We start from the raw sequence: 16,127 nt of genomic DNA, 5'->3' as shown, positions 1-16,127 counted from the left end.
CCACTCTGATGCGACAATTTGTACTCCTCCTTTGCACCCAGGGTGTCCCCCCATGACGAGTAAGAGAAAAAGCAGATGATGAAGTGTGTTTCTAGTGACTACCCGGCCGCCCGCGACATCCCCGTCGCCACGGCAACCTCAGCTAGGTCCTGGAGGACCGGTTCCTCCGGCGCCCCCTCCCATTCACGCAGCGGACGTGACACGTGCGGCGGGGTCACGTGTTGTTGTTGGGCCGGGAAAGCTGCTTCCGGGTCAATGCAGGACACAGGGCTCCGGAGGCCGGAGTTGGGGACGAGGTGAAGCGGAGCTGGTCCGGGGCCGGCCGTGAGCAGGCCCGAGGCTGAGCGGCGGCCACGGCGGCGGCCGGGAGGGGGGAGGAGAGGCGCAGGCCGAGGAGCCGCCGCAGCAGCTCCCCCGCCTCCCGGGCTGAGGGGTGAGTGGAGCCCGGGCCTGCCGGCTCTGCCGGGTTGTCGAGGCCCGAGGGGCTTCTCTCTGGAGCCGGGGTGCTGTGCGAGGAAATAGTTGGAAGAAGTCGGAGCGGGACGAGGCCTGCCTGGGCGAAGGGGAGGATGGGACACCTGCCGGGGCCGGAGGGAGGATGGGGCCGGGCCTGCGCTGCGGCGGCGCGGGGAGGGCCTGGGCTGGGAGAGGGGCATGAGTTGGAGGAGGCCGTCTGGGGGAGCCTGTCCGACTTCCTGGGAGAATCAGGGCTTCCCGCTGTGCCCCGGGGCCTGGGGGACGAGGAGATGCCCCCCTGGCTGGTAGGAGATGGATATTGGAGATGTCTGGGGCTGCTGGGGAAATAGGAAACTTGCCTCTTAATAACTACTGAATTAAAAAAAAAAAAAAAGAGTACGTGTCCCCGGGGAGGTTCGGTTGGGTTAGGAGCTCCTGGGACACCAGGCCTGCTCCTTCCGGGGGCCCGTAGGAGCAAGCAAGCGGCAGTTTAAAGAGGGCTTTTGAGAGAATCGTTTTGCCCCCAGGACAACTAACTGACAATGAGGCGGTTGGGGTAAGATGGGACCTGGGAGGAGGGTACCCTGTCCGGAGATCTGGGAGAGGAGAAGAAGGGTCAGGATCTGTGAGGAGCTTCATTCTCTGCTGAGTTCGAGGTCCTCTTCTAGGAAGACATACTGGGAATTGGTGAAGCGAGGAGGAGAGGTGATACTGTCTTGGGGCACAGTGATTCTAGAAGTTGTAGTTCTGTAAAGTTGGTTGGAAGAGTAGAACTGTTTCTAGTCAGTTGAGGGAGGAGGAGCTCCTTGAAGGTTGCTAAGTTACCAGAAGCTTGTAGGCACCGCCTAGGGCTGGTGTTAGGGGAGGTTAGTTCTTTCAGGTCCTAATTCGGGCTTAGTTAAGGCGTGTCCTCATTCTTTTTTGGCTGCCTGGAGCTCTTAAATTGGTTTCCACGAGCCCAGCTTGAGCTAAGAGGTTGTGTAGGTGCTGAGGGCTGATGAATGTCTTTGAGTCCAGAGACATTTAGGTTAGGAGCTTTCAAACTTTAAAAAAATTATAGTAAGAATAACGTTTTTCATTATCATCTAGTACATACCCACATAGGAACAACAAGTTTCACAAAGCAGTACTCATTCTTACTACTAATGATGCATACTGATGATTGCTATTATATTTCATTCTTTTTCTTTAAGAAATGCTAACTAAACGCACTAAATTGATACACGGGTCATAACTTGCAGTTTGACAAACTGTCTCCAGGGCACATTTTTTTGGCTTCAATTAGTGTCTTCCTGTATGTTTCTAGAGAACAAGGATGATAATAAAGAGATAGGGAGGGAGAGTGGAACCCCCCTGGTGTAATTGACTACTTTTGTTTACATATTTAGAAGGTGTAGTAAATTGTACCATGATCTTTGATGTCTTAATTTGCCTGATCAGTTGATGAAATTTTGAAATAAGTATGTGCTTTTAATTTTCTCTGTTCTTTGCTGGATCTGAGAAATATGAGAGGCCTAGTTCCATACAGTTGATTCATCCTTACAACATCTTTAAGGTAATTTTAACGTTACAATGTTATACATTAATTTGCCTTTCTGCAGTATAAAAAATCTCAAGCTGAAACCCATACTCTTCCTACTCCAATAATTAATGCATGATATGCTTTTTCTGCATGATTTAAGGTGTAGATTCCTGGCTTTAGTAACTTAATCATAAACTTAAGATATCTTTCAGTTAATTAACATCTTAATTCTCCCCATGAAAATGACATTTTCATCTGTTTTTGAAACAGATAAGGTCCTTGTGTGAGTAGTATTATAATAAATGTTAACGAGTATTGGTGACCAAAGTGAGAAGCCTTCATGTGTTGTGATGTTTAATGTCCTTTTAAAAGTGTCACATGGCCTTTTGTTACAGGACATTGAGTGTCAAATGATGCTGCCTGATTTCAGTAGGTACATATTTATAGGTTGTATTTAAGACCAGTTCAATCATTTTTATTTTTGTTGAAGATGCCCTCATATTATTTGAAACCTGGAATTCAAAAGCACAGCCATCAGGAAAATATTGCCTGAAGTAAAGTTTACCACTAGGGCCACATTCTTGAGTAGATGCTTTATGAAAGCATTCTTATTATCTTCAAACTTACTGTATTATAAAATACATCTTTCTTACCTTTATTTTTTGACTATCTCTTGGTTGTTCTGCCTGCATGTATCAGTCATCCTTTAAAAATTACGTTTAACTCAGGTAAAAATTTGTTTTAAAATGTTTAAAAGTTTTCTTTGTGTGGTAGATGTTTGGGACATTAAGGAAGATTCTCATTAATTCCATTTTTCTGGGAATCATGTGTATCTGTCAATAAACAGTTGTGGTGAATTTACCCTGAGTGATTCTGTGTGCTTTTTTTTTTTTATAGTTTTCCTTTCTATTCTTCAGCTTCTTCCACCTGTCTATACCCTTCTAATTTTTGCTCTTTTACCCTTCTAATTTTTCCTTCTGAACTGCTGTGGGTTTGGAAATTAGATGCTTACCTTTGTTAGAACTTTGAGTAAAATGAGATTATATTGCTCTTAATAATGTTCTTTCATTTATATATATTATATATTAAGTATAATATATATACATGTACTTTTTTTTTTTTTTAGTGTATGAACTATGTGACATGTATTTTGCAGGCCTGTTTGCTGACTTCTTAGTCATGGGCTGTGTTTTGAATAAGTGAACTGTATAGTTTGGAGCTTAGTTGGTTGTTTAAGAAAAAGTTGTAAAAAGTAACATGAAACTGGTCAGACTACAACTTGGACTTAAGGGGTGAAGAAATCATTTGTTAATAGCTGTGATTGTTGCCTCTGCCCCACATGCAGTTCATTGTCAAGAGGTACCATTCTTCCTTTTTTTTTCATCTTTTCCAGTACCATGTTCTAGCTGTTAGTTTTTTGAGATTGGAACGCTGCCAGCCTAACTATTCCCATTGTTGTTCTCAATATACTTGATCTTGCATAACTTCATCAGAGTACTCTTCCAAAGAATATTGCTGTGATTTATCATTTCCCTCCTCAAAAACCATTAGCAATTTCCCAGAGCCAGCACTGAATAAAACCCATAGTGTTTAGGTTGACATTGAGAGCATTTTTACTGACATTACTTTTCCAGCCCTAAATGCAGAGCCCCTGTTCCTGCCAAGCTGTCTGCTTTTCGAGCCTTCCTTTGCATGTAGCATTATTCCTGAAAGTCTGCAGGACTTTCTTCATGAAATCCTGCTCATCTTCATTTCGTTACAGCTGATCCCTCTTCCTTGAAGTCTTGCTGTTTTGTTGATACTACTTCTCCTGTATCACTGTATAGTTACCAATTGTGTGTCTGATTTCTATCCCTTTTAGATTGTAAACTGATTGAGACAGGAGGCTCATATATCCTCAAACCTGTAGAACACCCTGCACAGAGTTGAGTATAGTTCATGGACCAAGACAGTTAAAATTGCAGATCTCTGGAAATTCCACCCTAGACTTACTGAATCAGAATCTAGGAATCTGCCCAGGTGATTCTAATGTACAGTAATGTTTAAGAATTGCTGACCTAGCATGATGCATAAAATTGCAGTAGATACACACACAGTTTTTTAGCAGATAATGTAAGTGAATTGAGCAGTATCAGTTCAGCAGATGGGTTTAATTTTAGGGCTTTGAACTCGGGCAGCCTAGATTTGAGTCTTTGACTCGTTAGCCATCTGACTAGACTCTCTTTGCTTTAGTTTTCTGATGTGTAAAACAGGGTTAGTAACAGTACCTCTGATAAAGGTCGTGAGAACTGAGTAATAACATGTATAAAACAACATAGTACCAAGCACGTAGTGAACTCAATAGATACTATGAAGTGTTGTCATGTTGATCATAACAGGGGTCATCAAAGTAAGGAAACGAGAATAGACTTTATGTCAGTCATTGTGAATACACAAATTACTCATGTTTTTAAGAATTCAAGCTTAAGATTCATTTTCTATTGTAGACTGACAGTTGAAGGATCTGTATGGCATATAAAGTCATAAAAATGTATTTTTTCCTTCTTTAGAATGATTGATGCCAAATTAGCATGTTAGATTCCGCTCCCCCCTACCCCATCTCCCTGAAGGAGAATGCAAAATTCTGTGTGTGTGTGTGTGTATATATACACACACACAAACACACCCCTGGGTCAGGAAGATCCCCTGGAAAAGGGAATGGCAACCCACTCTGGTATTCTTGCCTAGAGAATTCTATGGACAGGGGAGTTTGGTTGGCTACATAGTCCATGAGATCGCAAAGAATCAGACATGACTGAGGGACTAACGCTTTCACAGACACATAGTTTTCAAAATTCCTTTCCATCTGTAATACTTCTCATTGGTGTTCTTGATTTTCATATCACTGTCAGAAAGTGCTAATTCATGTTTATTGAAAGTAAAGTTCACTGTTTTATTCATCCAACAAATATTTGTTGCCACTTGCCTGACACTGCTTTGTAGTACACTGAACTGAACTGACAGATCCCTGCTTTTGTGGGACTTGGGTTCTGGTGGAATTTATCACTAAATTAACAGATAGTGATAAGTGCTGTAAAGAATGAAACAGTGAAGTGATAAGTGCTTGCTGGTGGCAGTGTTGCCATACTTAATGAGGTGGTCAGAGGCAACTTGGTTGAGAAGGTAGCATTTGTGCTTAAATTTATTTGAGATTTAAATGCTGAGATGAAGCCAGCTAAGCCAAGAGCCAGGAAAATGGCATTCCTGTAAAAGCCTTAAGAGGGGGAATCAACTTGGCAGGTTTGAGAAGTAGAAAGCCAAGCCAGCTGAAACCTAGTGGGCTAGGAAAAGGGTGGGAGGAGGTAATCATAGAACAGGTAAAATGAAGCCCTGAAGGCTGTGGTAAAGACTGAATTTTATTCTGATTGTGAAGAGAAGCCTTTGGAGAGTTTAAAGGACAGGACTTACATTTTGAAAAGATCACTTAGATGATCTTGGAGAATGAATTATACAGTCATGATAGACTTAAGAGGAACCTCTTGCCACAGTCCTAGCAAGAGATTAATGAAGGCTTAACCCAGAGTAAAGTAGAGGAAATTGAAAGAATTAGGCAGAATTGGGGTGTTAGTGGCTCAGAAGGTAAAGAATCTGCCCACAATGCAGAAGACCCGGGTTCGATCCCTAGGGAGGTAAGATCCCCTGGAAGAGGAGATGACAGCCCACTCCAGTATTCTTGCCTGGAGGATCCCATGGACAGAGTCAGACATGACTGAGTGACTAACACACAGAGGTTGATTAATTACAGGGGGTGTGAGAGGAAGAGAAAAATGTGACTCTGTAGGTGGGAACTAGTAGAGGAGGAGCAGATTTGAGGAAATTAAGAATTGATTTTGTTTCCTATGTGCCTCTCCTTGGTTATTCACCCCCACTGTCCAAGGATACCACAATTCTGAATTTTTTGTTTATTATTCATGTAACTTTTCTTTACAGTTACACCTATGCATGTAACCCTGAACAATGCAATGATTAATTTTCTATGTTTTTGAATTTTAAGTGGAATTATACTGTATATATTCCTGTGACCGGTTATTTTATCCATTTAACAGTGTTTTTAAAAGTCATTTGTATTGATAAGGAAGCAGTCATAACGAATGACCAATTATTAATTCCATTGCTGTGTAAACATATTATGAATGTAACGGAATTTATCCAGCTGCCTATTGGATATAAGGGGATTTTTTTCACCAGCGTTTTTGTAATTTCAAACAATACTGTTGTTGTGGACACTTGTGCTTTTCTCCTGGTACACATTACAAGTTCCTGTAAAGTTACACTGAGAATTGCTGTGTCACAGGAGGTGTGCATATTCAGCTTCACTAGATGATGATGAACGGCTTTCCAAGGCATTTGTATTCCTACTAGCAGTGGAAGAGTTCCTGTTCTTCCACATTTTCTCCAACACTTGGTATTATCAGAGTTTTTAAGTTTTGCTAGTTTTTGTAAAATGATAGTTCATTGAGATTTAAATTTTGGTCTTTGAATATTATTGAACATCTTTTACATATATTTATTAGTCTTTTGAATTTTATCTTCTGTTAAATACTTGTTCATGTCTTTTGTCCGTTTTTCTATTGCATCATTTGCCTTTTTCTTACTGGTTTTAGTTCTCTATGTTAATTACATGTGTTGCAAGTATCTTTTTCCAGTTTCTAGCTTATCTTTTTCTGTGTGTAATATCTTTTGATGATCAAAAGTTTTTCATTTTACTTTTCCTTTATGGGTTCTTTTTGCGTTTTGCTTATGAAATAGTTCCCTAAATCAAGATCTTAGAGCTGTTTTCCTATTTTTAAAAAATACTTATTTTTTTCTCATTGGGATAAAGTTTGCATTCAACATTGTAGCTGGATTGAACCTTTCTGTGTTGTGAGATGAGGAATTCCCCTTTCACTCTTCCCAGATCTGTATTTTCTTGTCCTTGGGCAGTTCTTGTGTAGTTCAGCTTTTTTCCTGCTAATCTCTATGCTGCCTGCAGCCAGGTTTACATAGACCTGTTTCTGGACTATCCATTCAAGTCCATTGATCCATTTTTCTTCCCTTCTGAGTTTTCTTTGCAAAGTACAGTTGATTCTTGTTATTCATGGTACTTACGTAAAGTTGCCATAATACCAAATTAGTAAATTTGTAACCATTGTTCCCAGGGGAAATATAGGGTTAGGGTCCTGCCAGTCTTTGCTCACATTTTCATCAAGTGATTAATACCTAACCTTGTTTATTTATTTATTTTTTTAACCTTGTTTAATATGTGTTTCTGTTTAAAGACACTGTATTCAGTATATATTGTTGATTCATTAACTTTGGATTCATAGTGATTATCTCTGTAGTTCATGCCTGAATAAATCTTATCTAACACCTGTTTTTTCCATAAGGTACATCAAAATCTTATGTTTAGGCACACAGCAATGTGCTGAGGGGCCTTTTCCTATAGTAAGATCAACAGAAAAGCACAAAAATATAAAAAACCTGGCACTACATAGATCCTGAAAAGGACGCTTGTTTACAGTATGAGAGCTGAAACAAGAAGGCAGAGTGAGGCCTTTTTTCCTCTCTCAGCTGGAAACATACTGTCAGGTGACTCATTTTTTTCTTTCTCTGAGAGTGTCTGCAAATGACCATGAAAATGCTGCAAGTATTGATTTTGGAGTTACAAATTAATTTGAGTTGGTGAACTTGCAAATAAAGAATTTGCTAATAATGAGGCTCTACTGTATTATGAAATCTGGGGAGACAGTTTTTCAGCAACTTTAGCACTTTCCCTTTCCTCTTATGCTTACACATATATTTATAATATTTCATTTTAAAAGAATGATATAATGCAATGATTCTCTCATATATAAGTTGTAGTTGACGGATGCCATTAGTTCAGTGGGCTTCCCTGGTGGCTCAGACGATAAAGAATGCAATGCGGGAGACCTGGGTTCAATTCCTGGGTTGGGAAGATCCCCAGGAGGAGGGCATGGCAACCTACTCCGATATTCTTGCCTGGAGAATCCCCATGAAGAGAGGAACCTGGCAGGCTACAGTCCATGGGGTCACAAAGAGTCAGACACGACTGAGCAACTAAGCACAGCATTATCTCAGTGAAGATAGTTCATTTTTGAGAATATTTTTATTATTATTACGTTGTTATTTAGTTCATAGGTAAATGAATAGAGAATTTTAGGAAAGAATTGTGAGCTTTAAAATGTTGGAAACAAGTCCAGATTATTAAACCATATTATTATGTCTTGCATGAGGATATTTTCTCATAGGTACTATTAGTAACTTAAGGCATACATTTTATAAAGGCAAGTCCCTTTGGAGATTGTAATTTAAATGTTATCTCTATTAATCCCTCATCCATTAGTGACATTTTCCCATGTGAACATCAGTAAAGGAGTCCAAAATAAAAGATACGATTATGTACATTATAAATCATATCTGTTACAAATGCGTTTATTGAGACTTGGCTAATTTATCCCTCACTCACTATTGAAGATCCTTAAGTGAATTGTTGGCACAATTTGGTAAGTATGCTGAGAGAGTAAGAACCAGACACTTTAGATTTGACCTATATTCATCTTTGTTTTTAAGTATATTTTATTTATTCCTTGATTTTTTGAAATTTTATTGTGGTAAAATATATATAACGTACCATTTTAACCATTTTTAAGTGTATGTATCAGTGGCAGTATGTACATTCACATTGTTGTACAACCATCCCCACCATCCCTCTCCAGAGCTTTTTCATGTCCCCACTCTCCCCAGCCCCTGGCAACCATCATTCTATTACACTTCCTATCTCTGTGAATGTGACTACTCTAGGCACTTTGTATAAGTGGGATTATATAGTAGTAGTTCTGTGTGTAGTTTATTTCACTTAGGGTTATGTCTTCAAGGTTCATTCATATTGAAGCATGTGTCAGAATTGCCTTCCTTTTCAAAGCTGAATAATTCTCCATTGTGTATACATTCTACGTTTTCCTTATCCATTTATATGCCCATGGATGTTTAGGTAATTTCCATCCTTGGCTATTGTGAATAATGCTGCTATGAATATTGGTGTACAAATAGCTGTTCAAGTCCCTGCTTTCAATTCTTTTGATATATACCCAGAAATGGGATTGCTGGATCGTATGTAATTCCATGTTTAATTTTTTGAGAAACTGCCAAACTGTTTTCTGTAGCAAGTACACCATTTTACATTCTCACCAGCAATGCACATATATTAATTTTTAGTTACTGTACTGTGCCTGTTGATCTAAAGATTGGCATAAATTATTAAATCTTATGTATGAGATGTACAGTATAGTATGGATACCAAAATCATATATTCGGTATTAAATCTACTGTGGTTATAGTTTTTGTGGAAGAATTCAACTTGTGCTTGGAAGCAAGAATTTTTTATTCTGCTACTGATTCATTGCTCTATCATGTGTTGTCTTATTTTTGGAATCCCCATGGAGAGGTAGACATAATTAGTATTTCAGTGGTAGCTAAGAAGCATTTTCATAACTAATCTGTTTGTTATATCCCTGCCTTTGATATTTTTAAAAGTACATTTGATATGAAAAATCAGAAGTGATTAAGAAACTCATCTATTATCATATTTATTGAGTGTGGATTATGCACAAAGTTTCAGCCCATGATAGAAGGAAGCATTGTGATATGGTTCTTAGCCTCAAGAACTATACTAAGGATTTAAAACAAACACATGAAAATCACAACACTATGCATTAGTTAACAATGGGAGAAAAGTGAAAAGAATCCATGCAAATACATGATTAATTACCCACTGAATATTTTAGGTAATGGATAGGCTGAGCTCCGCTCAAAAGAAGCATTATGTCGGGAGGTATCTGAAGAGTCTTCATCTCCAAGTATTCTGAGCCGGGCTTTGAAGAATGAGTAAAACTTAAGACAGGTGGAGAAGGGAATACCTTCTAGTTAAGGAGGAATGACATTATAAATGTCAGACATTCATTAATTGGCATTAATTAGCATTGACCTAGGACCAAAAAATATTAGATCAAAACTATTTAACAATAATTGTAAATAAGTCCACCAGCCCTACATTACTGTTTCCATGAATGGTAATGAGAGTAATAATCGGAGTAGCAGGAGGAGTAATAGCTGGTATTTAAGTGCTCTTCCTGTGCAAGGTGATGTGCTAAACATGTTTTACTCATATTACCTCCATTCATTCAGCAACCCTGTGAACTAGGAGTTAGGGGCTATCTTTTACCCCTTTTATGAATGAGGAGACTTATTAATAGAAACCAAAGTAACTTGCTCACATACAGAGTGGTAGAGTCAGTCATGATTTACATCCAGGCAGTTTGGTTGCCCTTATTACCACCAGGCAATATATACTACTATAGCACAAAATATGGCAAGGGCTAGTGAATTTTTTTTAATAACCTGTAAACTTTTGCAGCTTCTCTGTGTGGCTGTTTACAAGAATGCTTTGTAAACTCTAGAAGGCTGCAGAGTGATGAGCTAGTAGTCCATTCCTACGTTAAACTTAATAGGTAGGTACACACAAGTAGAGATGATGGGGTAATCTGTTCTGTAAACAGCTGAATAGTGACCTTAAGCTTGTGTATTCACAGCTGAAAGATAGTATGCATGTATAATTTTCTTCTAATGAAAACCGGTACATTCAGCAAACTAATATTTAGTGCTTTTTGGGAGGAAGGAGAAGTTAAGAATATTTTCCCCCCTTTGGTGACTAGACCAGTCAGTACAGCTGCTTAGTTTTGTGGTTCAGTTACTTTAATGTAGTTACAAGAGGTATTTTGGGTGTGATGGTTTTCATATATTTTAATAAGTTGGATTTCTATGATTTATGCATGATGCCGTATACTATTGACATGCATTTTTTTTCTTTTCTTTTTTTTTTTTTTGTAGTGAAGACAGCATGGCTCAACAGATTAGGAATACAGAAAGTATGACTTAGCATCCTGGTTGGGCCACAGAAACCTGAGCAGGTCACCTCAGTTTCATGTCCTGTGTAAATAGAAATGTCAGTCTGTCTGTTTGAGAAGGTGCCTGTGGAAAATTACTGGGCTTTAAAATGATTGTTAATCTCAGTGTGGGGACACTCAGCTTTCGGGGAGCATCGATTCAAGAGTAAATGTTTCTACTCGTGAATTTTGAGTAAGTGCAACATAAAAGCCTTAAGATTTTTTTTCTGGTCCATGTGGAAAGATAGGGGTTGTTGGAGATTTGTTTGTAAAGGAGTTGAAAAGTGGGGGATAAGGGTGGAATTCTTGGAATTGATTGAAATAAGGGGTGAGGTGAACGTTAAACTTTTTGTTGTTCTTGTGATTGCTGAAAGTTGATGAAAAGTGCTTTTCTGTATTCTAAAATGCCTAATTTAGTAGGGATGTAGATAATTGGTGTAAGCCAACATTTCTCACAGAAGCTATGGGAATCAAGAAAGAAGTTCTTAGAAATAGTTTCATACAAAGAGATGCTTACATCTAAGTAGCAGTATTTTCTTAATCTTTTTCCTCTCAAGTACTTTCTCATTAAAATTATAAAGTTCTTGGGCTAGTTCATTTGGATCAGAAATTTCGAGTGTTGCACAGAACAGACTACCAGCATGAGAGTCAATCCTGGTTACTAATATGCAGCTGTAGATGAGAAAACTTTGTCTTTTGTCCAATATCAAATGTGCTTTGTGTGCAGTATGGTTCTTTAGTAAAAAAATACAGACAGCTCTGAGGCCATACTCACTGATAACATAGAGTCACAGTTTTAGATATCTCTGGTGCCACTAACATCATTACATAAAGAATTTGGGTTAGATATTGTGGTGCTTTTAAGGAGAATGAACTGTGCTGTGATACGTGAAAAGGATAGCAGTACCCTACTAATAGTCCAATTCAGAGGCTGACCAGGAGTCTGAATTCACATTTCATTTGGCAGTGTTGCATTTTTTGAAAAAATCTTCTAAGAAAGAAGATTTCTACCAAGAAAAGTTGATGTGCCACATTATTAGGTGTAGCTTAGTATACAGCTGAGAAGGAGACTTTGAGAAATAGGGTGGTTCATAGTAGGGTGTGAGATCCTGGTGTGTTATGATAATGGACTTATCAGCTGCACTCAAGTTTTGCACTTGGCATGCTCAGAGTCAGTTGGTGAATTGGTAAGCCATAATTCTTGAGAAGAGCTCTGAAAGGTTATTAGAATTAGTTTATTTTCCTTGCTTTTCATCCCAAGAAGGCATCTGCTTAGTATATTACAAAATGTTCAAGGAGGTAACTGAGGTAGAGTTGCCTGTATATGTACTTTATGATAAGGGGAAGCAGAAGCGCCGTACAGAATGAGACTGTCTAGCCTAAGTATGTTGACTTGGACGGTATCTTTAATGTGTTTCTATGGGAGAGATCACTGTCATTCATGAGTTCAGCAGCAAAAGCTTGTTAATGGAATGTTCCACAGACCTCAAAATGATTATATAGGTATTTATTTTTGGATATAGAAAGTTTTTCATGAGCTGTTTAGTGAAAAGGCAGGTTACAGAGCTATATATCTGAAAGTAATTTGATCTTTGTGTGAAAAGCATGTCTCTACATAGCATGGAAAAAATGGTCTGAAAAAAATACACACCGTAAGGTGTATCCTCAGGCTTTTAGTCTACTTTATAAATCTGTCAACCAAAGCTTCCTCCTGGTGTGGCTGTGGCTGTAAATATGCTTCAGATAAGAAAAGCTATTTGATAACAGTTATTTACATGCTTAGCTAGTGAAAAGTGAAACTCCATCTACATGACATAACAGTTTTTTGGCTTATTTTCAGTTGGTAATTTTTAAAAATTCAGAGTGTATATCACTAGTATTTTTAAAGCACTTTTTTTTAGAAAAAAGCTTATCAGTAGACCCTTTTCTCTTTATTTTTTAATATAATTTTTAATTGAAGTATAGTTGATTCATAACATTGTGCTAATTTCTGCTGTATATTCTTTTATAATATCCTTTTCCATTATGGTTTATCCCAGGAGATTAGAGATAGTTCCCTGTGCTATACAGTAGAACCTTGTTGTTTATCCATTCTAAATGTAATGGTTTGCATCTACTAACCCCAAACTCCTAGTCAATCCCACCTCCACTTGGCAACCACAAGTCAGTCTCTATGTCTATGAATCTGTTTCTGTTTTGTAAATAGGTTCATTTGTGCCGTATTTTAGATTTCACATGTAAGTGATATCGTATGGTATTTGTCTTTCTCTTTCTGACCAACTTCACTTACTATGATAATCTCTAATTGCACCCATGTTGCTGCAGATGGCATTATTCTGTTCTTTGTTATGGCTGAATAGTATTCCATTGTATATATGTATCACATCTTCTTTATCCATTCCTTTATTGTTCTTTCTTTTAAGCTTTCCTGGAGGTAAAAATATGTAAAATACAGATATGCTTTCCCAGAGTAATTATGTTTTATTAGGGTACACTCTTGCCAAGGATCACAAAGACGTAGGAAACAAAACAACAAGCTAAAGTCCCAGCTACCTAAAATGTCCAAGAATCTGGCAGAGTTCGGAAATAATGGGGATCTTTAAAAACAGGAAGCTTTCTGGGGATGAGGTTAGGAATCCCAAAGTAAAAGCTAAACGGGCTTTGAAAAAAACTTCCAAAAATTAAGAAAGCTAGTAGTACTAAGAGATTCTTTGACACTACTCAGATTTTCCTCCTTGGCTTTGTTTTGTTAGTTTTTTTGACCTCCTCCATGCCATTACCGCCCACACCCCAAAACTCATCCTATAAATTCCTCTTTCAAAATATAACAGCTCTCTATCTCTGAACACTTCACTTTTCTTCATCACCTGTCCCATCTCTTCTGTTTTCATCTAAGCATCTCAAAGGCATGGTCTATACTTAACTGTCTTCACTTATTTATTTCCTTAACTCTCTAAACTATGGTTTTTATCCCCTTGTCTGTACTGAACATGCTTCCTCTAAGGTGAACAAACTCCTACTTACCCAGTCCTTTTAGGGTTTTAAAAATTATCATTTTTGACCTCTTGATAGTGTAAATAAAGATTGGTAACCCCATCCTTGCAATATTCACAGCAATCTGTCAAAACTTCTCTTTTATCTCTATAGGATGAAGTCAAACTGAGCAAGGTCAGGCATGAGCTGACTGCCGTCCACTTTTTGGTCTGCTCCCTATGCAAATTTTATGTTGTAGCAAAACCACTTAATGTGTCTTGTGAAGTTTATCTTCAGTTGTTTCCTGTGCCGGGAATGCTCTTCATCCCATTAGCCTAATCTTTGTCATCTTTCCAAATGGCTGAGGACTCACCTCCTACTTCTTGATTATACTTACAAAAGTTCATCACTTCTTGTCTTTAATTCACTATTTCTGGGTGCCCTGTTTGAGGTATGTATTATCTTCCTGAATTTCCCTCTAGGTTGTGATGCCGTAGGGGCAGAGTTTGTATTTTATTTTCTCCTTTCTTTTTGCTTGGCACAGATGCAGTGTCTGGGTCATGTTTGTTGAATGGAACTACATGAGACTGTAAACTTTGTGAGGGCACACATTTCATAAATAAATGAACGAGTAAATAAGCCTAATTGGGACCACTTGGTAACATGCAAAAGAGAGAGTGAAAACTGGATATATTTGTTGTCTCCATTTTTATTAAACAAGTGGTGAAAAATTCTTCTTCTCAGATTGTCTTGTAAGGGAAGTAGGTACCTGAGAAGAGAAAAATGCCTGGAATGAAATGTCATCTGACCAACAGAACCGTTCCAAAGGTGAAATTGTGGAGCCTTTGGCCAAAATGTTTAACCTAAATTTTATTTTCACATATTTGGTAGCAATATATTAGCAGGTAGCTCTAAAGTGTGTTTTTCTCCTGCCCTTCTCTGATGGATAGATAAGATTGGTTAGTTATAAATTGTATCTGCATGGGTCTGTGTCAAATGGCTGAAAATAAACTTAAGCTACTTGGGAGTGCTTCCCTCTTCTTTATTATTTCTATGCTGTGAAAACTCTTCCTGAATGTTTAGCGTCATCCTGCACTAATGCATATTTTGAATTATTGCGACTTGTTATTGAGAGCTGTAAGTCAGTTTGCCACTATTTATTATTCCAGTAATTTGCATCTTGTAGGAAGCCCCAGTCTTTAGTTAGTCTCCACAGCAAGAGGCAACTGGGAGGCCTGAAGCTCCAAAGCATCCTTAGGCCGTGGCTTTGTAACCGCTGCCTCCTGGATCTCTTGTGGTTCCTAAGTCAGTGGTTTGGATACCATTTGGGTAATTTGGATGAAATATTGGGTAACTTATTAACACATTTAACTTGGTTAGCAAAAGAAATGACACTGGAGACCTGAGGGTGTTCTTCCCACCACTCTGTACACATCATAGTCATTTTCCCACTTCATCTCAACCCAGCCTCTCATTTTGATTGTAGTTTATTTCTGAGGCGCAGATGTGTTTTGTTCTGCTTTCTTTTTTGTTGTTTAGTCACTCAGTCTGTGTCCAACTCTTGCAACCGCATGGACTGTGGCCCTCTAGGCCCCTCTATCTATGGGTTTTCACAGGCAAGAATATTGGAATGGGTTGCCATTTTCTTCAGGAGATCTACTTGACCCAAGGATTGGACCTGCTTCTCCTGCATTGCAGGCAGATTCTTTACCTCTGAGCCACCAGGGAAGCCCTTTCTTTTTCTTTATCAGTGCCCCTTTACAAAAATATTTCCATTTAGCCACCATTTTATTTCTTTTCTTCCTCAATTCCCAGTTCCTTTAAAACTTATTATTTCTTTTAAAATTTATATTCCACATAGTCGAGTTTGGCATTTTTTTTCCACAGACAGTTGACAATAATGACTTAAAAAACACTTTGACAGATCAGGTCAGTCCCGGATATTATCACTTAAAAATGTTTCGTATTTTGAAAAGATAATATATGGGAAAAGAAAGGGTGATATATGCATCTGGTGAGTTCAGGTGGTTCAGACAGGTACACAGTAAAAAACCACTCTCCTCACTTTGTTCCTCATTTCCTCTCTTTGGAGTCAACCACATGAATTTTACTACTTTTGTTTTATCCTTCTGGATATTCTACCTTCTGGAGATAGTTTATACATATATAGACAGATAAACCTATTTTTTAATAAG

General features: G+C 38.4%; 1 protein-coding gene across 4 annotated transcripts in view; it reads left to right on the top strand.

Moving 5' to 3' along the window:
* The first annotated feature begins 245 nt into the window (after nucleotides 1-245).
* TBCEL (tubulin folding cofactor E like) overlaps nucleotides 246-16,127 on the top strand; it is a 66,138-nt gene continuing 50,256 nt past the window's right edge. For 2 of the 4 annotated variants that reach the window (XM_027563461.1, XM_027563459.1), the window contains exon 1: nucleotides 246-433. The gene's annotated coding sequence lies outside the window, so the exon portion shown is untranslated. Of the gene's footprint in view, nucleotides 434-628; nucleotides 2,012-10,430; nucleotides 10,525-10,903; nucleotides 11,153-16,127 lie in introns of those variants that run through there. The other 2 variants (XM_027563458.1, XM_027563460.1) reach the window with 2 other exon arrangements.

Source organism: Bos indicus x Bos taurus, chromosome 15 (genome assembly GCF_003369695.1).
Source record: "Bos indicus x Bos taurus breed Angus x Brahman F1 hybrid chromosome 15, Bos_hybrid_MaternalHap_v2.0, whole genome shotgun sequence".
In the NCBI taxonomy this organism is placed as follows: Eukaryota; Metazoa; Chordata; class Mammalia; order Artiodactyla; family Bovidae; genus Bos; species Bos indicus x Bos taurus.
Note: the sequence above shows the minus strand (reverse complement) of the source record. Positions and strands in the feature narration are given on the sequence as shown.